This window comes from Pan troglodytes, chromosome 5 (assembly GCF_028858775.2).
Source record: "Pan troglodytes isolate AG18354 chromosome 5, NHGRI_mPanTro3-v2.0_pri, whole genome shotgun sequence".
Classification (NCBI taxonomy): domain Eukaryota; kingdom Metazoa; phylum Chordata; class Mammalia; order Primates; family Hominidae; genus Pan; species Pan troglodytes.
In genome coordinates, this window is record NC_072403.2 from 151144083 (window position 1) to 151170632 (window position 26550).

The 26550-nt window shown below is 39.2% G+C and overlaps 1 protein-coding gene across 4 annotated transcripts in view; it reads right to left on the reverse strand.

Annotated features, from left to right (window-relative positions):
• TXLNB (taxilin beta) overlaps positions 1-26550 on the reverse strand; it is an 83491-nt gene that overhangs the window by 48637 nt on the left and 8304 nt on the right. The window contains exons 2-4 of one of the 4 annotated variants that reach the window (XM_016956388.4): positions 12254-12395; positions 7407-7616; positions 3094-3326 (exon numbers count right to left, since the gene is read on the reverse strand). The gene's annotated coding sequence lies outside the window, so the exon portion shown is untranslated. Of the gene's footprint in view, positions 1-2797; positions 2910-3093; positions 3327-7406; positions 7617-12253; positions 12396-26550 lie in introns of those variants that run through there. The other 3 variants (XM_054686364.2, XM_016956389.4, XM_518873.9) reach the window with 3 other exon arrangements.

Below are 26550 nucleotides of genomic sequence, written 5' to 3' on the forward strand. Positions count from 1 at the left end.
TCCAAAGAAGAAGTAAAAACTAAAACGCAGAAACGAAATCCACAGGCAGACAGCCTGGTGCCGCGCCCTGGGCCTGGTAGTTAAAAATCGACCCCTGACCTAATAGGTTATGTTATCTGTAGATTCCAGACATTGTATAGAAAAGCACTGTGAAAATCCCTATCCTGTTTTGTTTCGATCTAATTACCGGTGCATGCAGCCCCAGTCACGTACCCCCTGCTTGCTCAATCAATCACAACCCTCTCACGTGCACGCACTTAGAGTTGTGAGCCCTTAAAAGGGACAAGAAATGCTCACTCGGGGAGCTCGGCTCTTGAGACAGGAGTCTTGCTGACGCTCCCGGCCGATTAAACTGCTTCCTTCTTTAACTGGGTGTCTGAAGGGTTTTGTCTGCGGCTTGTCCTGCTACATTACAATTATTAAAGTAGGGACAGTGGAAAGTTGTTTTTCCAAATCAAGTCACACTGCTGGCATATTTTTGGTTTTGATCTTCAATTTTCAGTAGTATTCCTTATTATTCACATTAAGAAAGTAATTCATGCTATTTTTCTTTGTGGCCATATTTGTCATTTTGCTTACACTAGTCAGTTTGTGTTACCATTTTCCTGTATAATTCTATGTAGATTAACAATCACTGGGGGTACATGACTGTATATATTTAAAATGTTTAAATCTAAAGTGGTATTAGTTTTCTTTCAAAGTTAAAATATTTAATAGAAGAGCCATTGAATTTATTTAATGACTCATAACAATAACATCTCTAAGCTCTATTTGATCCATAAGTCAATATTTTGCTTAGTATGAATATTTTGATGTAAATGCATTATTACACTGGATAGAGGAGACATTTGTCACTTTTCTGGCATTTTCTTTTTCAGATAAGCAACACGAATGCTTTTTTTGAGGCTTAAACTGGCATCATTTTTAGATTAAGACAGGGAATGAGGGAAGGTATAAATAAATAAACAAAGTAGTATGGAAACACGGACCAGGTGCCGTGGCTCATGTCTGTAATCCCAGCACTTTAGGAAGCCGAGGCGGGTGGATCCTTGAGGCCAGGAGACCAGCCTGGCCAACATGGTGAAACCCTGTCTCTACTAAAACTACAAAAATTAGCCGGGTGTGGTGGCGGGCACCGGTAGTCCCAGCTACTTGGGAGGCTGAGGTATGAGAATTGCTTGAACTTGGGAGGCGGAGGTTGTAGTGAGCCAAGATCATGCCACTGCACTCCAGCCTGGGTGATAGAGCAAGACTTCGTCTCAAAAACAAAACAAAACAAAAGCATGATGACACTTATAACAATTCCTTAAATTTCTATAATACTCTTTTATTCCAATATATAAACCAATTTTTTAAAAGAGAAAAACAGATTACAACTTTCTCTTCTAAGTCAGGAAGCTCTAGAAAAACTTAATGATTTTTAAGAAGTAGCAATGTTTCATAAACAAGGAGGAGACCAACTCGAGAAATAATTCAGCAATAATAAGGGCCCTTAGGAAAGGGTGAGAGATGGAACTGAGTCAGAGATTCCAGGGTTTCTGACTATTACCACTTCTAGAGTTGCAATAGATTTGGTTTAGGCCTTTAAGTTATGGTGCATTTTATTTGTAAATAATATTTAACAGTGATGCTGCTAAATAGCAGCATAAAAATGTGGCAAGATCCTCATAATTTGCAGGTTTTGCTGTTGTGGTAACATGAAAGTGAAAACAAAAGCATACTATTCTACAACTGCACAGCTTCCTTTTCCTGTTCTCAGGGCAGTAGATGTCAATTGAATGCTCGGACACCAACAAGAACAGAAAATTCAACACACAGATGTTGCCACTGACTTGTGATGCTCACCAAATACTCATAACTTAGAGGAAGTACTTTTTTTCTTTCACTGGTTTGAATTCACCAACTTGATTATCAAATAATGCAGCAAACAGTTTCATTATTTTCATCACTGGGATTTCTTTTCCTGACCTCACTTGTTGATTGCACTCATCTATATATAACTTAGGCCTCCCCTGAACACGGAGAAAGACACACGGCACCTGCTGTCCAGCCAGAAGTTATTTTAAGCTATTCTAAAATGAGTCATGCCGTTTAGCACTTCATCCTTGAAAATCAAGAGAATCGTTTTTCAATCAAATTGAAAACAGTAAACATTTACTGGCTTAAATCCATACGTGGGTTTTAAAGTCGGGGAGACTATCTTAGGATGAAATAAAATCTCAAGTAAAATGAACTTCAAAATAATTAAGATAAGCTGTCCATAGAAGTTTTACTTCGGTTAGTCTAAATGCAAGTGGCTGTTTGTATTTGATTTATTCTTTATGAGATGCCACAATCATTGATTTTTTAAATTCTTAATTCCATGGCTATTCTTTAACTCCTGTTCCACATTTACTTTAAAACAGAACAGTCATTATAAAGCCCAGGACAATTCAATTCCCAAAAGTAGCCTCAAGACAAGTTAACAAGAGGGAAAAAAACAAAGTCAGAGAACTTTGTTACTTTTCAATCATCCATTTTATATTATGTGGCAAAGAAATTATTTCTAACTTTTATCTTATATAAACTTTATTGCCTTATTTTCCCCTCCCCAGGGAGAGAACTTTTCACTTGTGTTGGCTATTCCAGATGACTATCACAGACACATCCCTCCCTAAGCAACACATTTTATTTATAAATACAACAATGAAAAGTTCTCCAACAGTTCACTGGCAATCTCAAAGTTGCAAGTTTCGAACACCACAAACCGCACCCTACACCTTCTCACAGGGCTTGGGGGAGTGTTTGTCATACTTACCAGAAGGCAAGAAGCTAAGCAAGAAGAGAGAGGAGAGGAAAGAGGCAGGAAAAAGCAAGTCAGAGCTGCAGCAACAGCAGGAGAAGGCGGGCTGGCTGTGTTCTTACAAGGGAGAGAGAAACCCAATACACACACACACATACACACGTGCACGCGCACACACACACACACACACACGCCACAGGCACTGATGGAGGCAGCAGTCTGGAGGAGGTGGGGGTAGGGAAAGAAACATCATATGACACAGCAAGGGGAAAATACACCCAAGCTTCCCTAGCTGTTGCCAGGGGAAATACCTTAGCAGAGAGAAGCAGCTGGAAGATCTCATTAGACTCTCCATGTTTTGTTTGTCCTTTCGGAAATTTAAACTCTGAGTATATTACCCCCTTTGCAAATGCAGTCTTTCACCATTGTTGTCCTTTTTGGGTAGAGATCAGTTTTTCTTACTTCTTGGTTTATCTCCAGTGTGGTGGATGATTCATCTTCTTTTTCTTCTTCTTCTTGCACTAGCTTAATTAGTGTCAGGTTTCTTACAGGAATCATGGAAAAAGAAAAACAATGGCATAAGAACAGGGAGGTGGTGGAACCATTTTAATTCTGATGTCATTGTTTGGTTTGTTTGCAAAGTTCAAAATAAACATGTAGATGGTGATTTTGGAGCTGAACTGAGTATAATCTTCATGCACGTGGTAATTGGTGTGACCTTGGAGCACAGTCTTTCCCAGGTAACTCTTCCCATCTCAAACAAACCCTCAGGGAAGCAGTCTGCTTTTTCTTCCTTAGTTGGTGGCTTTCCCACATTTTGTAAATCCTCAACATGCTCCTTGATCCTCCTCAGAAAAAGAAATTCCTTCTGATTCACCATAAAATGCCTGTCTATTAATTTACATCCATTTGCCTTTTATTTTTCTTTCTGGAGCTTGTGTTCCCATACTTCCAAAGCAGATTCCTCCATCGGTTTCTGCTCTGGGGACAGGCTAGGCATAGTGGCATCCCTTGTGGGAGGCAGAATAATGCCACCCAAAAGATCTCCACGTCCTACTCCCTGGAACCTGTGAATATGTTTCTTTACATGACAAAAGAGACTTTGCAGATGTAAGGATCCTGAGGTAGGGAGGTTATCTTGAACTACTGGGTGGGTTCAATGTAATCAAAAGGGTATTTATTTATTTATTTATTGAGACAGAGTCTCGCTCTGTCACTTAGGCTGGAGTGCAGTGGTGCAATCTCAGCTCACTGCAACCTCCCGGGTTCAAGCAATTCTCCTCCCTCAGCCTCCCAAGTAGCTGGGATTACAGGCGCCTGCCACCACATCCAACTAATTTTTGTATTTTTAGTAGAGACGGGGTTTCGCTGTGTTGGCTAGGCTGGTCTCGAACTCCTGACCTCATGATCTGCCCACCTCGGCCTCCCAAAGTGCTGGGATTATAAGCGTGAGCCATTGCACTCAGCCTCATAAGGGTCTTTATAAATGAGGGAAGAAGGCAGTAGGATTGGAGGCAGAAAAGGAGATTTGATGACCTCAGCATAGGTCAGGAAGCTTCTAGAAGCTGGGAAAGGCAAGGAAACAGATTATACTCTAGAGCCTCCAGAGGGATGCAATCCTGCGACATTTATTTTAGATCAAAGAAATTCGTTTTGGATTTCCGACCTCCAGAAATATAAAATAGCAAACTTATGTTATTTTTAAGCTGCTAAATTTGTGATAAGATGTTATGGCAACAAAAGGAAATGAAAACATCCCACCCCCAGTTTTGTCCTACTTATTCTCTGAGTTTAGGGGAGGCATAAGTTATATATAGATGAGTGCACCCAACAAGCAGAAGTCAGGATAAAGAAATTCCAGTGTTGAAGACAATGAAGCTGTTCACTATATTATTTGATAATTAAGTTAATGAATTAAAATTGATGAAAGAGAAAAGCACTTTCTTCTAAATTAATGAATACTTGGTGAGTGCCACAAATTGGGTGGCATTCCATCCTGGATTGTAGCAAACTGACCCGATCACATCTCTTAGTAAATATAAACAAGTCAGTGCTTTTCAAATTTAAATAATGTATAGATTCACTTAACAGAATAACTTAAATAATGTGGAAATTATTTGAAGGATTATATTATTATTTGAACCTACATGTACTAAAATGAAAATAGGATAAACTCCTTACGCTTACAGTAGTTATATAAATTTTAAAATGTATACATTTTAAAGCCTACAAAATCAATAAATGCGACTCAAATTAATAACACTACTTTTATGTGACAGATATTGTTTTGCTGAACTTAAATTGCTACTTGCAACATGAATACACTATTGACTGCTGGGTTTTTTGAGTTTCTGGTACTCTTCTACAATGTGGTTTGGGAATTTCCTCAACACTTGATTCATTCAAATTATTACATAGTTTTTATTCATATGGCCTGCTATGATTTCATGGGGCTCTCATTTGATACGGCTGCATCATTTACTGCTTGCTATGGTCTGAATGTTTGTGTCCCCCCAAAATTCATGTGTTGAAATCATAAACCCCCAGGTGATGGTATGAGGAGGCGGGGCCTTTGGAAAGTGATTAGATTATGAGGGTAGAGCTTTTATGAATGGGATTAGTGTTCTCATAAAAAAGGTCTGAAAGAAACCCCTTACCCCTCTGCCATGTGAGGTTTCAGTGAGAAGAAGGCTTTGTACGAGGAAGTCACCAGACACAGAATTTGCCTGCACCTTGATCTTAGACTTTCCAGCCTACAGAACTATGAGAAATAAATTTCCATTGTTGGCCCGGCACGCTGGCTCACGGCTGTAATACCAGCACGTTGGGAGGCCAAGGCAGGTGGATCACTTGAGGTCAGGAGTTCAAGATCAGCCTGGCCATCATGGTGAAACCCCATCTCTACTAAAATACAGAAATTAGCTGGATGTGGTGGCGCATGCTTGTAATCCCAGCTACTGGGGAGGCTGGGGCAGGAGAATCATTTGAACCCAGGAGACAGAGGTTGCAGTGAGCCGAGATTGTGCCACTGCACTCCAGCCTGGGCGACAGAGCAAGACTCTGTCTCAAAAAAAAAAATTCCATTGTTTATTAGTCACTCAGTTTATGGTATTTTGTTATAGCAGCCTGAATAGATGAAAGCCCTATTCTTTCTCATTGTCCTGCAATTATTAAAGTAGTGCTAATTGGCCCTAACTTGAATAGATACACACATGATAGTGGAGGTATCAAAATGACACTTACACAGTGGCTACCCAGATCCAAAACAGGCATATGCATTTTCAAGTATAATTGAAAATAATACAAACATGCAAAACTGTGACTCCCAAGAATTTATCTGTGGCCTGATACGGGCCCAAAAAACTGGGATAGGTTAATAAAGACAGCAAATTAATAGAGCTCAGTGTTTCATTGTCAAATCAACCTTAAAAGAACACAAATTACATGTCTAAGGCTTTGAACTTTTGTAAAGAATACACTTATTTTTTGAAAATACATCTAACTGTTTACGCAAATATCACAGGAAAATAATTTGAAAATTCAAATGATGCTAAAAAGCTTAACCCAAGAAACAATAACTCCTTGTTCCTTCACCTTCCTCCAACCTTGTGATGCTTTCTAGAGGTAATAACATAAAACTGTTGTAGATATTTTTTGGGGGGATTTACTTTATCATTTGTAAATAAAATGCCTTGATTTTATTTACAACTCACCAATTTTTGACATTATTTATTGTCTTCTCATAATGATAGATGAAGATTTTCATTGTTTACAGTCCCCTTTTTCTCCTCTCTTCATTTTCCCCACAAAATTATATCTCAATGTTTAATTCATATCCTATATTGTCTTTATTGAAATAATGTTTACTGTTAAACCAGGTAGAGCATTGTGATTATAGTTCTATTCATATGCAACTTTCTGTTTTTCCTGGAGTTGATAATTTCTTTTTCTTTTCATTTGCCTAGTATTGAGAATACTCTGTCTTCCCAAACAGCGTAAGAGGCCTATAAATCTTTCTATACAATATTCCCAAAGGTCAAATGTGTCAAATAATTTATGTATTCTAGTATTTTTTTGGAGATATGATCCCCACATACAAACACTCTTAGAACCTTGACCCCCCCCTCCTCCAGCCTGGGCTGGTGGCTTCTAGGCCTGCTACACAGCTGTGGTCCTGGCACTTCCCCTGCTGTCGTTCTGGGAATTCCCTTTACCTCTCTCCTGTTGCCTGGCTCCTATTCTTCCTCTTTCTTGGTTTAATTCCTCATTTAGGAAAACATATCCTCTAGTGGCTTCCTGAGAAAGCATTTATGGGAGACTGTGTGTGTGCCTGAAATATCTTTTTGATACCCTTATACTTACTTGATTGATAGTTTGGCTAGATGTAACCTTTTAGGTTGAAAATAATTTTTATTAAAAATCTTAAGACATATTATTTTCCCCTGTCTTTTAGTTTTTAATGTTTCTTAAAAATGCAAGGTCATTCTTATTCCTAATCCTTTGGATATGATCCATTTTTTTTCCTCTCTAGAACCGTTTGGCATCTTTATCATGATGTTCTGAAGTTTCACAATGATTAAATTTGATGTAGATCTTTTTTTCATTTATTATTTTGGATGCTTACTTGGTTTTAATGTCTGGAGACTCAAATGTTTAACCTCTTCTCTTTTTCGTCATTGTTGCTCACCCTTGTCTTCCTCTGAGCCTCATATCGCTCAGTTCAGAGCCTTTCTGGTTAAGCTTCTTCAGAGAACAATCCTCAGGTATCCTGAAAGGGGCTTGATTTTGAAGGGTGGCATTTAGGACCCTTTGTTCTAACTGTTCCTTCTCCTAACTGGAAACAAACAAACAAGCCAGTTGTGATGGTGCGCACCTGGTAGTCGCAGCTACTTGGAAGACAGGGGCGGGCGAGAGGATCATTTGAATGCAGGAATTGAAATCTAGCCTGAGCAACATAGTGAGGCCCCATCTCTGAAAGCAAACAAACAAACAAACCCAACAGCCAACAAACCATCCTACTATTTGTAGTCTCCTGCTTTACTGCCAATTTCAATAGTATCTCCACTTGCAGAGTATTAACCTCAAATTCCTTAGTCTTTCCAGTCTACCAGGGAAATCAGCTTGACCCTCACTGCTTGCCTGTCCCACTTATATCCAACTCATCCCTGTGAAGCACACTTCCTGTTGAATCATTTACCACTATGTATTGTGTTCTAGTCCTCATCCGTTGTGGTTTGGGGTTTATGGATTCAATTCTTCTGGCTTCCCTAACATTAGAGCTTCCCTTTTTCTGCCTTTTTCCTTCTTCTTGTTTACTGGTGAATTTTATAGAAGAAAGAAGTCAGAATTGTCTTCTTTTCTGATTTTTACCATAAAGATGTGTTTAACCATTGTAGCAGTCCAGTAATGAAATGACCTATCCCTCAAAATAAAAAGCGTCAGCATTGGAAATATCCAGTAGAGACTTGGTTGTTCTTTCTTTCAGGAATACTAGTAAAGAAATGTCTGGAAAGGGGGCAGGGGTAAACTAAATGACTCACTTAAGATCTTTTTCAAGTACAGAAGTTTATAAATTCTGTACTATTCTACCATGGGCTGAAAGGAAGCAGAAATCATTAAATAATTAAGATTATGAGCCTTAAAATCAAGTAGCTTCCACGTGAATTCCAGATCTGTCTTTTACTTGGGCTATATTTTAATTTCTTTAGTTTCAATTTCCTACTCCATAGAATGGGGACTACCTATTGTATATGATTGTTATGAAATTAACATAGTAAATGTGGTTTAATACAAACACATAATCTTTGTTAATTCCAATAATTATGTGTTTAAATAAAGCCTGTGAATGGGAATTAATATTTTCTACACCAATAACATTTTCAAATTGTTGCTGCCTAGGACCAAGTTGAAGGAATCTATTGTATCATCTCTTGGTTGTGGTATTTATATTCTTGACCTAGGCTAGATCTGGCTTGGGGTGGTGGGGGCGCATCATTCTATACTGCTTCTACTCAGCAGACATCACCTTTGTCTTTCTAAAATGGAGGGAAATGTGGGCTTGTAATCAAACAAAGATTATTTTGTATTAATCCAAATACAAAACCAAACAGCAAGTTACAATATTCAATTCCCATGGTGACAACTCTTTAATTTGTACTAAAAGTGAAATATGATTCCCACCCTGTGAAAAGAATTGTTTTATCACTTGTCAGCAAAATTAGGCAAGCAAATATTATTTCTAGTAAAGAGTAGATGGACTTGCATAAATAAAATAAATAGTTTGAAATTTGTATAAATATTGGGTGCTACACTTGTACTTGCAAAGAGCCCCACCTCTTAAGTAGCCTTATTACTCTTACATTTTTATATTAACAATTTAATCATGAAAGTCTTCTTATAAATAATGCAGACAGATTCTAGGATAGGCTCCTTTATACCAATTTTCTGTTGAATTCAAATTAATATGACATTGCTGCATGCATTCTACAGGGGACATTTGGCTCATGTCAATATTTGCTTCAAGGAAGATCAGAATAAGGTGTGTTATTTTGCAGGAATATTGGACCTCCCCATCTTTGAAGAGCTCTTCCTTATCCCATTGCTGGATGTAATAGAGATTCAGAAGCATAGAACTGCATGTTGACTTGTTCATGCAGAGTGTCCCCTGAGGGTAGAGTTGGATTTTAGTGGCTACTATGGGCTGCAGCAATGACATTCCCCTAAAGCAGACTCCACTGTTCCAACCCCTGCATGCCAGCAAGAGGACGTGAAGGTCAAGTGATTGGTCCTGATTAAAGTATGTGATATAGTTTGGATATTTGTCCCCTCAGAGTCTCATGTAGAAATTTGATCCCCAGTGTTGGAGGTGGAGGCTTTTGGGTCATGGAGGCGGATCTCTCATGAATGGCTAGGTGCCAGTCTCTTGGAATCAAGTTCTTGCTCAATTAGTTTCCACAAGAACTGATTGCTAAAAAGCACCTGGTACCTTCCTCCACGTTCTCTCCTTCTTCCTCCCTCTTGCCATGTGATGCCTGCTCCCCTTCACCTTCCACCATGAGTGGAAACTTCCTGAAACCCTCCCCAGAAGGAGATGCTGGCACCATGCGTCTTATGCAGCCTGCAATACTGTGAACCAAATAAATATCTTCTTTAAATAAACAACCCAGCCTCAGGTGTCCCTTTATTGAAACACAAACAGACTAAGACAATCTGTGTTGCCATTGGCTTGTTCCCATTGGCTTGCCCCCGGCTGCTCCTGGGGAGGGGAGGGATCGCCTTGTTGCTGCACATGGGTAAGAAAGCCCAGCTGGCGTGTGAATATTCAACAACCCTGGGAACAAAAGTTGCTGAACTCGAAGGGCTCATGTCACCCTTTTTGTGGCATTCTGCTTCCTTTGGCTCATGTTCCCTGTAAGAAACTTGGGAAACATATCCCACCTGAAAGAACTCTGGCCACAAGATACCCAAACGAACCTTACTAATGACAAGAAGAAGGCAATAATGCAGATTAACTGAAATGTCAACTGTTAATAGTCCCAACTTTGAAGTCCTCAGGCCACCCATGGTTTTGGACTGGGACCTCCTGGACAGGGATGTTTCTTCCCTCCCTCCCCTCTTCTCATTCCTCCTTGTCCTGGGGTTTACCAGCTATCGTGGGGTCTGCAGAATCTTGGTGAGGGAAGGGACCTCACAGATCATCTCCCCACTTGGGGAGATGCCTGGCTGAGATGCCTTGTTACCTAACTCCAGGGGTCACTGTTCAAACAAAATAGATGTGGGACCCCCTGGGTTTGTGGAACATAGTGTTCCTAGACTCAACTTGGGACCTCGATACTAGACAGGACTTAGAGGTCCTGTCTAGAGCCACCCTGATCTGTCCTTAGGTAGATGACATTTGATGAAAAAAAAAAAATGGCTCTTTTAAATAAGACAGTACTACTTGCCAATAGTTAAGTCACCAAAGATGATAGATCCATGATGTTTTACCATACAAGCACTGTGACTCCTTTCAGAGGTTTGATAAAAGCATCCCTTTCAAATAGCCTTTTTGAGGTTTTCTAACTAACTATAAGGTTCATTTTTCTCTTCTCTGTCTAGTATGCCAAGTTCTTTTGATTCCCCTCCCTAAGGGTCAGAAGTTCTTCTCTCCCTTACGTGAGTGTCATGAAGCCCCTCCTCCCCTGCTGATCACAAAGCAATTCTCAGGAAGGGTCTAAGGTTGAACTTGTGTTGAAAGGAAAGCCTGTCATTTTGATGTGTTAGAAAACAGGTGTGTGGTGGTCACCTAGTTCTGAGCTGGTGGACACTCCTCTCCTTCCTTCTTGCAATGCAGTTCTTATCAAAGAGCATGGACTAATTTTTAAATTCTATGTGTGGTCTTTTTCTCTGTAACAATTTGGTGTGGCTTTGATAGGATGTAGAACAACGCAAACTGGGAACAGCAGAGATGGTCAACAGGATTGGGACTGAGTGAGCAAATGCTTAGACTCCTGCTACCTTGCCTCTTTATCTTCCCAATTATGTCTCTTTTTTCCCTCTCTTTCATGGTGAGGGGATGCCTAGGCTAACTGTCCATTGATAGGCTTAAAGGGAGCCCATTACCTGAACCTATCTGCCTTTCGAAAGGCTTTCAGAGCCTTTCTGCTCCTAATGTATCTTATATGATTGGTTTGTCCTTAGAAGAGAACTTCGGCTGGGCGCGGTGGCTCACGCCTGTAATCCCAGCACTTTGGGAGGCTGACATGGTGGATCACAAGGCCAGGGGTTCGAGACCAGCCTGACCAACATGGTGAAACCACGTCTCTACTAAAAATACAAAAATTAGCCAGCGTGGTGGCACGCGGCTGTAATCCCAGCTACTCAGGAGGCTGAAGAAGGAGAATCACTTGAATCAGGGAGGCGGAGGTTGCGGTGAGCCGAGATTGCACCACTGTGCTCCAGCCTGGGTGACACAGCGAGACTCCATCTCAAAAAAAAAGAGAATAACTTCCCTTGTGTGTTCCTTAATTCAAGCTCAGGGACTACAAAGGAAGCACCACATCTCTTCTATTCTTCTTTAAACTGTTTCAGGGCCCCCATTCTGTATAAATTTGGAATTGTGCCAGTTAGGAGCCCAAACTGTAGATGGATCCTGGCTGAGATGCCTTGTTACCTAACTCCAGGGGTCACTGTTCAAACAAAATAGATGTGGGACCCCCTGAGTTTGTGGAACATAGAGTTCCTAGACTCAACTTGGGACCTTGATACCAGAAACTATGGCTAGGCGAAATCATGGTCTCTGTGGGAAGGACAAACTCCTAGTTGTCTTTCTCATATATACCCAAGAGAGGTTGCAAAATCATTAAAAAATATGAAGGAAAAATTGCAGGGAAATTTTCCTGGGAATCTGTATAGTGCCACCAAATACAAAAGATGACATCTTAGATGACCTTATTGGGGTGAAAATATTACTATTATTAAAAGTAATAATACCTGCTACTGGCGACATGAGTGTCTGAGTAAGCCTCTGCAACCTCCATTGTCCCCTGAGTTCCAAAGCTGCCTTCCTATGAAGTCCCCATAAACCTCCATATATCTTTCCTCTAGGACTGCCAGGAAATCTTCTATAGATGGTCTGGAAAAAAGAGTAAGCTCTTGAGACGTGATCACTAAGTCTTCCATGGGTTAGAAGAGCACACCTGAGATATAATGGGTTTGGAATCATCAGAGTCCTCACCGAAGAAAGTGCTGTACTCTAGTGCCCCACACTGAATGGGGCAACAAGCCCCCACCAAGTCTATGCACAGAAATCAATGCTTCCCCTGCCTGACCTTTACTTTCACAGTAACTTGATATAGATAATAATGAACTAATCCCCACCCCCCTGACCATGGTACATATTTTAGTATTCATTCAGTACTTAGTAAGCAACTCTGTGTATATTAATAAAAAAAGACTTGTCCCGTCCCCTAAAACAAAACAAAACAAAAACAAAGCAAAGCAAGGAACCCTTGACAGGCTGATAATATATTACAAGTTCTTAGAATTAAAAAATTTAAATTCAGAGATCTTAGGATCTAAAGAATGAATGTTTTTTTGGGGTGGAAAGCAAACAAAAATATATATATATTCTTAATTGAAACTACGATGCTTTATTGGGTAAAAGCATATGATAAAAAATGTATTTGAATATTTTGCTTAGATGAATTTTTGTATATTTAGCTAAAAATAAGATGGTAGCATACATGTAGGTATATAAAGTTGAATATCATATGAATTAAGCTGTTTTAAAAAATATGTTTTAAGTCAGATTTTTAAGCGTAAGAAGAGAAATTTAGTTTTGTGTTAGTAAGAGGAAAATAAGGCCAACGAAGGGATTAGAAACTTGGGTCTGGGTAAAGGTCTGAGAGAGAGGAGAAAAAAAAAAAAAAGGAGCTGTTTTAAATCAGTCCCTAACAGCGAAACACATCTAGAAAGACAGAGTTTGAAAAACAGCAACCACAAAAATGAATCTAGTGGGTTTTCTATAATATTTCTTCCAAAATTGGGTGATTTTGTATTATAAAGCTGTTAAGTTAGCTGGGTGCGGTGGCTCACACCTGTAATCCCAGCACTTTGGGAGGCTGAGGCGGGTGGATTGCCTGAGGTCAGGAGTTCGAGACCAGCCTGGCCAACATAGTGAAACCCCATCTCTACTAAAAATACAACAACAACAAAAAATTAGCTGGGAATGGTGGCGGGCGCCTGAATGGCACCTGAATAGCTACGAGGGAGGCTGAGGCAAGAGAATCACTTGAACCTGGGAAGGAGGAGGTTGCAGTGAGCTGAGATCGCACCATTGCCCTCCAGCTTGGGCAACAAGAGTGAAACTACGTCTTGAAAAAAAGAAAAAAGAAAAAAAAAACCTTGTTAAGCTTTGAAAGGTAACTACATTTATATTGTGTAATAAAACTGGAAAATTAATGCGATTTTGTGGTTTTTCTGTATAAGGATAAGTGATACAAATTCAGATTTCTGCAAAAAAATTGACAGAAATATGCAATTACCTTATGTAAATGTACATAGTATTTCTATTAAACTGTCTTATTTTGACACATTCTGCTTATTTTCTGATATTCCAAAGTGGTTTTCAAAAGTTTTGAATTCATAAAATATTAAAGTAATGGATATTTTGATTTATCCAAAGACCTCTGAAAAATTAGAGTTCTATAGTAGTGTCATTGGTAATTAACTAATGTGTTTTTGATAAGTGATAATTAATCAGATAACATATTTAAAATATATGGATTTTGGATCCTGGGTCAAAGAAGAGACTTTCAGTTTAAACCTCAAAAGCCTGAGTTTCCATGTAATGTTACTCGCTTACAAAGTCTCTCCTTGATCTACTCCCAAGAAAATGAAACACTTTGAACTGGTCTGGCGCTGGATGGAAGTACACATATACATAGTACTAACTAGGCAAATGACTTGGGTTCATGAAATGCAAATAAAACATTCCATGATATATTAGGTTCCTGAGGGAATAAGGAAATGTTGCATGCTATATACAAGGAAATGTTTATGGCTCAGGAAAAGATGGAATGCATTTTCTTTCTGGAAAACCTTCTAAAAACAAAAGTAACTATGTAGAAAAGGTTAAGCTTAACTCAGTACTTTATTGTTCATACTGATATTGGTGTTAGCATCTTGGCACTCTTAGGCAAATGAAGAATATAAGTAATTATAAATTACTTAACATTTATATAAAGTAAATATAAGTATTCTTATATAAGAGAGAATGTGCTACAATTATAGCATTCCTAAATTAATGAGGAATGTTGTAATTTTAGAACAGAATTAGAAATATTAACATAAATATAAAATTTAAAAGAAAACATTTGTAGTTTTGACACAGAAATAATCTAGGAACAATGTCAATCCATGTTGCAGCCAATCACCCAGTTCCTGGTCTTTTTTTTTTTTTTTTTTTAAACTAAAAGAAACTAAGGATTCTTAAGAGAAACATCTCAGTCTTTGTTTGGCCCAGAAATGCGCAAGATAGCTTGAACTGCCTTGTGCTAGAAAGCAAGAAAGCTTTCAAAACTTTCTAAAGTACTATCAAAAAGACATAAGAACCTACCTAAAAGAAACTACCACTAGTCAAAGTTGTATCATTAAGAATTATAATAAATCTTCCAGTCAACTGAAATCTATTAAACAGCCATGATTCCCTAGCAATGAACAAAAAGAAAATAAATAACGGGAAGTATTTGAAAAGAAGGTGAAGAAGTTGTTACTGCTGAGCTTTGTTATTTATTTGGCACTCTTGGCTCATCGATTGTATCCATAAAGAATACAGAAATGAATAATGCTATAAATATATCAGTTAAAGGCATTTTCTGACACAAGGTGAGAATATCAGTAGAAAGACTCCATAATTTGTGACTACAAGTCAGACAAAACCCATGGAAAGTATCCAAAATTCGATTATATCAGTTTTTAAATGATACATAGAAATAGGAAGAAATGTATCCTGCACAGATGTCTTTAGAGATAAATGGAAAAGGCAATCAGTACCACGATGCACAAAAGGGGGTCACTTCCACTAAAAGAGCAGTAAAAGAAGGGCTCAAGAGGTGACGAGCAAGGTTATCAACCAAGCCTGCTCATGTGAGTTGAAACAAGTGGCAACAGGCAACAGGACAGAACCAATCTTCAGACAAAAATGAATGCAAACAAAACAGAATAGGCAAACAAAAGTAAAACAGGTAGAGAGGGTTATCCAAGAACTTAAGAAGACTCCTGCAGAAACCAGAGAAACTAACAATGAAGAGAGTCCAGCCTCTAATGAAGCCAAATGAAAAAGAAGTGAAGTCCAATGAGTGTGTCATAAACCAACTCTCACCGCTGGTCTCCGTATATCTGTTTGTATCAATCCAGAGGTATTTGTGTCCACTCTTCTATAAATGCAAATTTTTGGTAGCTCTAGGAAAACAATTTAAAGGAGAAGATACCACCTCATTCCATTTTTTAATAAAACATATTTAGGTGGGTGCTTTTTTGTGTGTAAATCTTGTTTTTTAAAGAGGTAAATAACTGTCTCATTTGTCAACTTAATATTCCACAGGCAGCAGAAGGGCAATTTTGATAGCCTGCAATATGAAATATAACTAAATAGCAATTTGAAATCATAATCATGAATTCAACATAACTTAAATGTTTTGAATTACCTTTTCCACTCACTTTTAAGTAGAATTGTTCCCCCAAAAGCCTTCTCCTTATTCATAACTCTCCCATTGAAACTTTGACATCTTTGGTAGTGGTAGTCCAGTTTTTCTTATTACTTGATTGATGTGTTGTGAAAGATTGGAAATTTTTGAGCATGTGGTGTGTATGTATTAAGACATAAATTGGAGGGAAATGAGATCTAACAGCTTACCAATATTTTAAAATATTGATATTTACAATCTTATTTAAGGACAATTTGCCTACAAGTTTTAAGATAGAAAGGCACCAGAAAAATCGCTATGGATTATAACCATATGCATTAAAAAAATTTTTTTTTGGTATTTGTATTAAGAATTGCTTCCACATAGTTATATAACATCTGTGGATTGACCATGGAACAGAGTCTCATTTATAAAAAACAGTTCAATGAAAAGGCATCTAAATCTTTTACAATGTTATCAGTTTATAAATTGTTAGAGTCAGAAAGATATTCACATATTTAAAAAATCCCAAACACATTGAATGGATCATCCTAGACAGTAGCTGTAGATTTCTATAGGAAGATAGAAGAATTAGGTACTATGTATAATGTTAAGGACAAGGAAGTGGGCTGAGTGATAACTTGTATCAGAGTTGTGGAATTATTAACATAATAACTGTAAGTAGACTTTTGCATGTATCATTAGGTCTTGGGAAAGGATCCAGATCCTCCATCTGTCTCTGATAGTAAATAATCTTAATTAATTAGGAAGATATTCATCTTCCTTAATGAGTTTGCATTTTTTTAATCCACAGAATATTTGGAATTAAGTATAGAACAATTTAAAGGGATGAAAATGATTTATTAATATTTGTGTAAAGTAGGAAACTAGAAGATCTACCTAGGAAAATAGCCCTGATTGTAGCATTTCAACAATTTTCATTGAAGTGATTTATTTGCCTACATCCCCAGGAAACTGGGAGTTCCCTAGAAACAAGAATGGTGTATTTTATCTCAGTATACTCAATACAGTGCCTGGCCCAGAGTCAGTGCCCAGTAACCATGAATGAATAAATGAGGTCCTTAAGGTTGTAAGGTGATTTGGTTTCCATCAGTGTCTCCTTCCACAAAGATCAGAGAAAAGTCTGTCTCCTTCCAGTCCTACTGAGCTGCTCCTATTTTTGAATGCTCCCTCCTGCAGCCATTTCAGAAAGTACTAGAGACAGAGGAAAAGTTTTCTCTGATGTTTTTGATGTTTATTCCAGGGCATGCTCACAGATGGAAAGGGTCAAACTTCTGGGACGCTCCAGAGACACAGCCCTTGACATTCTCTGTGAAAGGATGTGCTATACAAAATGTGCCTGCCAGCAACTGGGCTTGAATGGCAAATGGTTGAGGCATGAAGACAGTTTTTCTTTCAGACCCTGCCTAAGCATTTGTTATCAGGAGTCACAGATAAGATATTTCAAACCACTTCCTCATGACTGCCCTTCGAATGTCTGAAAATCATATGGGCCTTTGATCTAAATATTCCCGCTTTCTTCAATTGTTCCTCATATGATATAGTCTCCAAACCTTTCCTCAGCCTGATTTTCCTGCTACAGTTCATCCCTGTATTGTTGCAAAGATGCAGAAGCTACCACAGCATGTGGGATGTAGCCTGACCAAGGTAGGCAGCAGGGGACCCTACTCTGCTCCTGGGCACTGCATTTCTACAGCAGCCAACAGCCATTATCTGCTTGGTGGCCTTATCATGTTCTTGACTCTCACCATATTTGCAGCCAACTCAAGCCCGTGTTTTGCTTTATGTTGTTGTTTCTTTCTGTGATGTTTTAAAACATGATTCTGTAATTCTGTGCTTATGTAGTTGCTATTTTGAACCTAAGGATTTCACTGGTATCTCTATTTGGATCATTATTCCAGCTTATTGTGACATTTTGGAATCATGATTCTACTATTAGATGTTTTAAATCTCACACTGTTGCCATCTATACTTTTGATAAGCCTATGGCTACATCTTCACTGACAAAAGTATTGACCAAGACAGGTTGAGCAGAGAGCCCAGAGCACACTACTAGTTCTCAACAAATGATTGGGGTTTTTTGTTTGTTTTGTTTTTCAGAGATAGGGTCTCACTTTGCCGCTCAGGCTGGCACAGTCATAGTTCACTGCAGCTTTGAACCTGGGCTCAAGCAATCCCCCTGCCTCAGCCTCTTGAGTAGCTGGAACTACAGGTGTATGACACCACCCCTGGCTAATTTTTTATTTTTTGTAGGAACAAGGTCTTGCTATGTTGCTCACTCTGGTCTCCAACTCCTGGCCTCAAGTGATCCTCCTTCCTCAGCTTCCCAAAATGCTGGGATTACAGGCATGAGCCACTGTGCATGGCCTCAACAAATATTTATGAATTAAATCATAAATTTGGCTGAGGAAAAGTAGATCATAGTTTTTGTCTATAGTAACATATTCAGGTGAGCTTATGCCCTTTCAATTATTTTCATAAGAGAATGTAACATACTTTTCCAAATTATAGTTTTCTTGCCTATATAGAGATTTCCAGGACAACCTTATTATACCCATTCATTTTTTTCCTCTTCTATTCATTCTTGTTCAACATAGTATTGGCTATTCTTTGGATATCTAAACAAATGGCTTTTTAAAGGCAATATTGAAGTTATTGTTAAATGTTGGCTTCATTATGAAAGACTAAGAAATAATTATATCATTTTATCTGTATAAATATCTTAAAAACAATTTTGCTAAATTGATTTTTATCCAGACGTGTTTTTACACAAATTTGCTCCTGATTAATTAAAACACATGGGTCTAGGGACCCAGAGTGGAAGTGGGGGATAGTATTGACACCTGGGTTCTTCTGCATGCGAGATTTCAGAACCCAAGTGATCGATGCTTCCACACGGCCACAATGGCTCTTTTAAAATGAAAGCTAAATGGACACCTACCTACTTAGAGCTCTAGATGCTATTAAATGAAGAGGCAAATAGGCAGAGTGGAAGGGCTGATGGTTGTTAAGAAACTGTTTGGAGTCACTGACTCTGGCTACCATGGGCATATATGGTTATTGCTATATAAGAAGGACAGAGAAAAGTATGGATGGATCCTAAGCGATACAACTACCTGCCTGGTTGCAAAAAATTAATGAAGACCACTGCATCACTATATTGGAAGGACTTCCAAAGACAAACCCTGACCAGCCCAGACGCTGTCTGAAAACAAAGGCAAGATGCAGTAGGTAGTGGAAGAGGGAAGTTGTAAATACTGCACACATCAAAAAATATCTTGTGAAGAGTTACAGATATGACTACTGTAGCCTTTATTTGTGTTCACTTCCTTGTTTTGCTATATATTCCAACTAATACTCCTTTTAAAAGTTTTTTGTTGTTTTCCAACCACACTATTGTGTATGGACTATGTCGTTAGTGGTTTACTTTCCAATTTTGTTCATACTTACATTACATGAAGATAGATTTATATGGTCACTAGAGGAGAAATGAATATCACCCAGAGATCTTAGATTTGGAGCTGAATGTAGAAACTATTGAGATGCTGGGTCATTTCCCTTTGAGGGGGTGGGTAAATTTCCCACTAGGTAATGAGTCATGTTAAACAGGAATATTTATTTTAACATGCAAGTTTTTACCATAAAGGACAAGTGGCAAATATAGAAATTAGGAAACCAAAGTAGTAAAACAACAGTGAATGCTTGCCATTGTGTTGACCGCTTAGCATCCAAGTCTTCTTTCTATTTCAAACCTTGAATAAGGATAAGTCTTGGTGATGGGCAGGGTTCTGTCTACCCCTGTGAAAGGTAAAGAGGGGCATACATTCCATTCCCTATTTGACAGCTAGGAGTAGCACATGGCCTAGCCTTGTCCAATCACACTCCCAGCTGGAACTTTGAATCTGGGCAGTTATGCAATGATGCAGGGAGCAGAGGTTATTTCCTGGGGCAGTGGTGACTGTCCAGTGGGTGGAGAGTTTCCAGCAGCCCCAGTATTATGGGAAGAGGTTTCAGCAGCAAATGTTAATCAGAGTTATTTCTGAGCCAGGACTCTTCTGCTTAGATTTATATGATTCCTTACCATTTCCCAAACCTGATTTTCCATATTTCTTAGATTCAGTAGGCTAGCTATGAATTCTCTTTCTGTTTAAATATGCCCAAATCAGTTTCTCTTGTTTGCAATAAGATTTCTAAACAGTAGATCTTGTGTACACACACAAAGTACACATCACAGGCCTTTGTAGATGCATATTAAATGTTAATTCCTTTTCTTTCTTCTTTCCTTTCCCAGTTGCATGATAGGCCTATTTGTTCTCACTAACATAAGCATAAAGGTGCTTAGCATGTGACCTTGTACAAAGAAAGTAGTCAATATTGCCTCTTGTCCAAACTACACACTTAGTAAAGTAGAATTCATCATTAATTCCCCAAAGAGTCTCGACATTAAAATACAAAAAGGGCCAGGCACAGTGGCTCATACCTGTAATCCCAAAACTTTTGGAAGCCAAGGAGGGAGCATTGCTTGAGCCCAAGAGTTGGAGACCAGCTTGGCAACATAGTGAGACTCTGTCTCTATTTAGATAAATAAATAAATTAATTAAAAAATATAAAAGGGCCCTGGAAACCCATAAATAAAATCAAACATACATGGACAACAAATTTTTGAAAAGGGCATCAAGAAGACACAATGGGGAAAGAACAGTCTCTTCAATAAATGGTGCTGGAAAAACTAGATTACCATATGCAAAAGAATGAAATTGGACTCTTGTCTTACACCACACACAAAAGTTAACTCGAAACAGATAAAGACCTAAATGTAAGACCTGAAACCATAAAGCTTCTAGACAAGAACATAGGGGAAAAGCTTCTTGACATTGGCCTTGGCAATGATATTTTGGGTATCACACCAAAAGTTCAGGTTACAAAAACAAAAATAAATAAATGGGGCTCCATCAAATGAAAACCTCTGTCCAGCAAAGGAAACAATCGACAGGATGAAAGAGTAACCTACAGACTGGGAAAAAATAATTGCAAACCCCATGTCTGATGAGGGCTTAATATCCAAAATTTATAAAGAATTCTTACAACTCAATAGCAGAAAAACAAAGGATCTGATTTATAAAAGATAGGCAATGGACCTGAGCAGATATTTCTCCACAGAAGAGTTAAAATAGCCAACAGGTGTATGAAAAGGTGTGCAACATCACTAATCATAAGGAATGACTTTATACACTCACTAAAGTGATACCTTCCAAAACAGAAGCTATCTATCCTACATACAAATGTCTTCTTCCACAATTCACACAATAAAACCTATTAGAAGTAAATTTCTGGCAGTTTAAGGATAGCCACTCTATCTCTCTGTCTAATTCCGAAGCCTTCAGATTAAGCTCAAAGCATCCAGCTACCTAATGAAGAAGAGTTTAAATTATTAAAAAGGACAAGTATATATCTTTTGAGTAAATTTTAATATTGTTGCACTATAGACAAACATGTCATTCTGTTTTGTTTTGGTTTGGTTTGGTTTTTTTTGAGACAAGAGTCTCACTCTGTCCCCCAGGCTGGAGTGCAGTGATACGATCCCAGCACACTGCAACCTCCGCCTCCCGGATTCAAGTGATTCTCCTGCCTCAGCCTTCTGAGTACCTGGGATTACAGGCACTGGCCACCATGCCCAGCTAATTTTTGTATTTTTAGTAGAGACAGGGTTTCACCATGTTGGCCAGGCTGATCTCGAACTCCTGACCTCAGGTAATCCACCCGCCTCGGTCTCCCAAAATGCTGGGATTACAGGCGTGAGCCACCGTGCCCAGCCCATTCGGTTTCAATACCACACAATTGCTATTGTGTTTATGTATAAGTACTAAGATATAATAATTGATGAAACAATAACTTAAATGTCAGTCATTTCATCTGGAGCTGAGGCAAACACACAAGCTTTCCAGCCTGCAGTTTGGAGCTGGTTTGGCCAGCCTATACCCTCTCTGCCTATGCTGCACTTTGTGTCACTGCAAATGCTGGTTGAAAATGTGGCCCTAATGCTTTTTGACATCTTGATCAGTGGAAGCTGGAGAAACTTTTCAAAAAGTGGCAAGCAAGTCTGCTTGCTAAAAGAGATTTCAGCTTATCTCTGAGCCATATCTTTCTTTTCTTTTGCATAAAACCTCTTGAATGGATAACTTAGTTATACAAATGTAAATCAAGAATCTGTGGGCAGATCTGAACGCAGGACAGGTGCTGCAGAGTGTTCTATTTGGTGATGAAACTGTAACTTGTCCATAAGCCCAAGCCATGATTCTGAGACTTTACTTTGTGATATTTTTTGGGGTGTGGGGTGGTGTGCGTGATTATGAATTTAGAGTCTGCTGTTGGAAAAGGCCTCTAGCTGACCTTGTGATGCTGCATATGTTCTGCCTTAAGCAGTTTATTGTTGTTAGTTTCGTTTTTACCTGAGATGTACTAAACTGGAGAAACTGGAAGGAAGGACATCCAGAAGAAATCTTTACCTCTTATGGAGGAAAAACAATCAAGAGAACAGGACCACGTCGTCTGCAGCTCCACCTGAACTGGACTGTTTGTGGCCTGTCTTAGTCAGTTCCGGCACAACAGCAAAGTACCGTAGGCTGGATGGCTTAAACAACAAACAGTTATTACTCTCAGTTCTGGAAATCCGAGAGCAGGGGGGCTAGGATGGCCAGGTTCTTGTTGAAAGCTCTCTTCCTGGTTTGCAAATGGTGTATTACATGATAGAGAGACTGAACTCTAGTCTCTCTCCTTATAAAGGCACTAATCTCATACCCTCATGACCTAATCACTTCCCAAAGGCCCCACCTCCTAATACCATGTCACTGGGGCTTAGGATTTCAACATATGAATGTTGGAGGTACACAAACATTCAGTCCATAATATGTCCTATATCCTATATGAGTTAAGAGTGAATAATCCAAGATGATGAACACTACACTATTATGTTTTGGTGTCATAGTTTTGATGCCATCATGATGCAAGATGACACTCCAATGGGTAGGGGTAGGCTTTCCTGTGAAGGAGACACCTCTTCTCCTTGAATAAGAAGAGCCAATCTTAGGACATTAGACTTGAGGAAAGGTAAAAATCAATCTCTTTTTTAATCTTAAGCTGTCTTAGGTGATCTGGACTGTTAGGCACAGTTATAGTCAAAAAAATAATTTCTGTTAGTTGGAATAACATGACCCTTATTCTGTTGAAGCTGGCTGGGGGCAACCCTATGAGGATTCTGAAGTTAAGTGGAGATTAAACTGTGAGGGTTGCCACCTCTCGTAGTGTTTGCAAGATGCCTTTCCATTTGGGTACCTTGCCTCAAAAACGACAGTATAATTTTATTAAGTGCTACAGTTTGAACTTAGCTGCATGATATAGACTGAGGGGAAGGGGCTGACCCCTAGGCCTGAGTGGAGTTAGCAATGGCCATCATCCTTGGAGTTGTAGGAGACTTGAATATGAACCCCAAAACATCCCTCTGGATAAGGATTATTTTAAGCTGATTATATAGCATACGCAGGAGAAGCTCTGAAAACAGTATGTTACCCTTTCGTAAGGATAATTTATATTTTATAAAGGAAATATCCATGTGAGGGTTTCTCCCTCTGTACTGAGGAGAGGATGACTGTAAGTCCTTAAAGACTCATATCCGTGAAGAAGGCACTGACTGAAATCTGCACAACAAATCTTACCCTTGTTTACTATACTTTTCCTGGTCACCTTCCAATGACTTGCCTCTCGCACACTATTTGTTTTAACTGAAGATGGTATTGAAGCCCAAATTCTAGCCACCTCTTTCAGTTACTCATCCCTGAGTTTCTCTGATGTATATTTATGTGATGTAAGTGTTAATAAACTTCTATTTGTCTTTCTCTTTTTTGTTTTTTTTTGAGATGGAGTCTCGCTCTGTCGCCCAGGCTGGAGTGCAGTGGCGCGATCTCGGCTCGCTGCAAGCTCTGCCTCCCGGGTTCACGCCATTCTCCTGCCTCAGCCTCCCGAGTAGCTGGGACTACAGGCACGTGCCACCATGCCCGGCTAATTTTTTGTATTTTTAGTAAAGACGAGGTTTCACTGTGTTAGCCAGGATGGTCTCGATCTCCTGATCTTGTGATCCGCCCACCTCGGCCTCCCAAAGTGTTGGGATTACAGGCGTGAGCCACTGCGCCCAGCCTGTCTTTCTCTTTTTAATCTGTCTTTTGTTACATGGACTTTAGCCAAGAACCTAGGATGGCAGGAAGAAAAAAAAAAAGTTTCCTCCCCTACAGAGTTTAGCTGCTCTTGCATCACAGCAATTTCAGAATGTGTATCAGGTGAGGAGACAAGAAAAGAGTACCCTGACCAGGAGTTTGGGGCAAAGAACCAGGTGCAGGAGGTATTGCTGAACATCTGTGAGAAAGAGCTCTGTGTGCTTTCAGAAACAACTGAGGGCAGCTTGCTATTAGAAAGTTTATGCTGGGAAGGTAAATTTTAATTATCAATTGAGCTGCTATATATTTTTTTAAGTCACCCTGTGGCAGGCAGCCCCAGTATTCATTTATAAGATTTTATTTTTTTCACAAAATAGGATTTCAAACTTTGTGATGTAAACCAAAAATAAAATTCTAAGCCCCCCAACCGACTGAATGAACCATCCTCCCAGCCAAGGGCATTCCAAAGAAAACCTGAAAAACTAAAACTAGCTCAGGCCGTGATGGAAAGAGGGAGTCCAGGCCTGCCTCTTTCTGCTCTCCTCCCTTTGGAATTCAGGCACAGCCGACCAGCATTAACATGAAAACAGAGATCTTAAGACTGACAAAGAAGACTCCTTGTAGCAATAAGATACCAAATTCCAACCTGACCCGAGTATAGCATCATGTGACAGATGGCAGGCCCTGAAAGCAATCAAAGCATTTTACCCCAAAATAGATTGCTTAGACATATTTTGAAATGGCCCTGCAAAGCTATCTCTTGTGGGGAAAATCTACATTCTGTAGAGAGTCTCCTTCCTTTTCCAGGTCTTTTCCTGATACAGAAGAGATTTAACTAAGAGTCTGGGACCTTTTAGAGTCTGATAAGAGACATTTACCATATATTCCTCTGAAGCCTATGACCTGGAAGTTTCATCTATGTAACAAGAACCTTGGCTTCCACAACGCCCTGCTTGTCTTAACTACAAACATTTCTTTCTGCTGACTTACACTCTTCAAGCAAAGCTTAACCCTTTCAACCAACTGCCAATCAAGAAATCTTTGAATGCACGTATGACCTATAAGCTCCTGCTTCAAGTTATCCTGCCTTTCCAGATGAAGCCAATGTCTACCTTACATGCACTGATGTCTATCTTATATCTCCCTACGTCGTATAAAACCAAGCTGTAACCCAACCACCTTGGCCACATGTTCTCAGGACCTCTTGAGACTGTGCCTTGGGCCTTGGTCACTTAGATTTGGCTTGGAATAAATCCCTTCAAATATTTCACAGAGTTGACTCTTTTCCATTGACAGTGATTACTTGTATCTGGAACAATACTAAGTAGTTTTGAAACCGCCTTTGCAAAATTATAACTGAGGAAATTATGACAGTGAAAGAAATCAGACCTAACCAACTCCATCTTGCTTCTAACCCTCAAGTTGTCCTTGTTCATTCCTGGGCGTAGGGCGAACTAACTTTGGGAAGGAATTCAGTTCGTGGTTTGACTCTGAAACAAAATTGATAACAGCCCTTTCCCGAAAAGACCCCCTTCTTGCCTGGGGTCCAGTCTGCCTTTGCAGGACAAACAAATTAGCTACAAGATTAGAAATTACAACGTAGGGGTCATGCAGCCCTTGGTTCCAAAAGTCTGAACCCCCCAAATTGTTCCTGGGGACCTAAGATCAGTGCCTGAGATATTTTGCAGACCCTGAACTCAATGGATCAGCCGGCACCACCTGGACTGGTAATCTGGCTCAACTAGTTCTGCCATCCCACCCAGGAACAGAAGACAGCAAGAAAACCTCATTTTGACCCCCTATGATTCCATCTCCAACCTGACCAATCCATACTCCCCACTTCCTAAGCCCCTACCCACCAAATTATCTTTAAAAACTCTGATCCCTAATTGCTCAGAGAGACTGATTTGAGTAATAATAAAACTCTCCCCCACAGCTGGCTCTGCGTGAATTACTCTTTGGCCATTGCAATTGCCCTGTCTTGATAAATCGGCTCTGTCTAGGCAGCAGGCAAGGTGAAACCACTGGGCGGTTACATTGTTTTTTCCTCCATTTGTTCCTGACATAAAAGAGAATAAGTTATGAGTAAAATTCATGTATCTCTGCATTCTTTGAATGAAATCTGCAAACATGTAATTATTTGTTAGACCTCTGGCTGCGAATAGTACTCATATGAATGTTGTAATAAAGAAACAATTATTTGAATACAAAATTCACACAAATAGAATATTTATAATATCCCAGGCAAGTTTGAGTTTCAGATTCCCTTTAAGTAGAATATATTATAAAAATTGTGAGAGGCAAGGATGAATATTCAGACAAGGGAGTTTAAAATTCTTCATGAGAATAAAGCAAATGATAGAAGAAAAAGAAT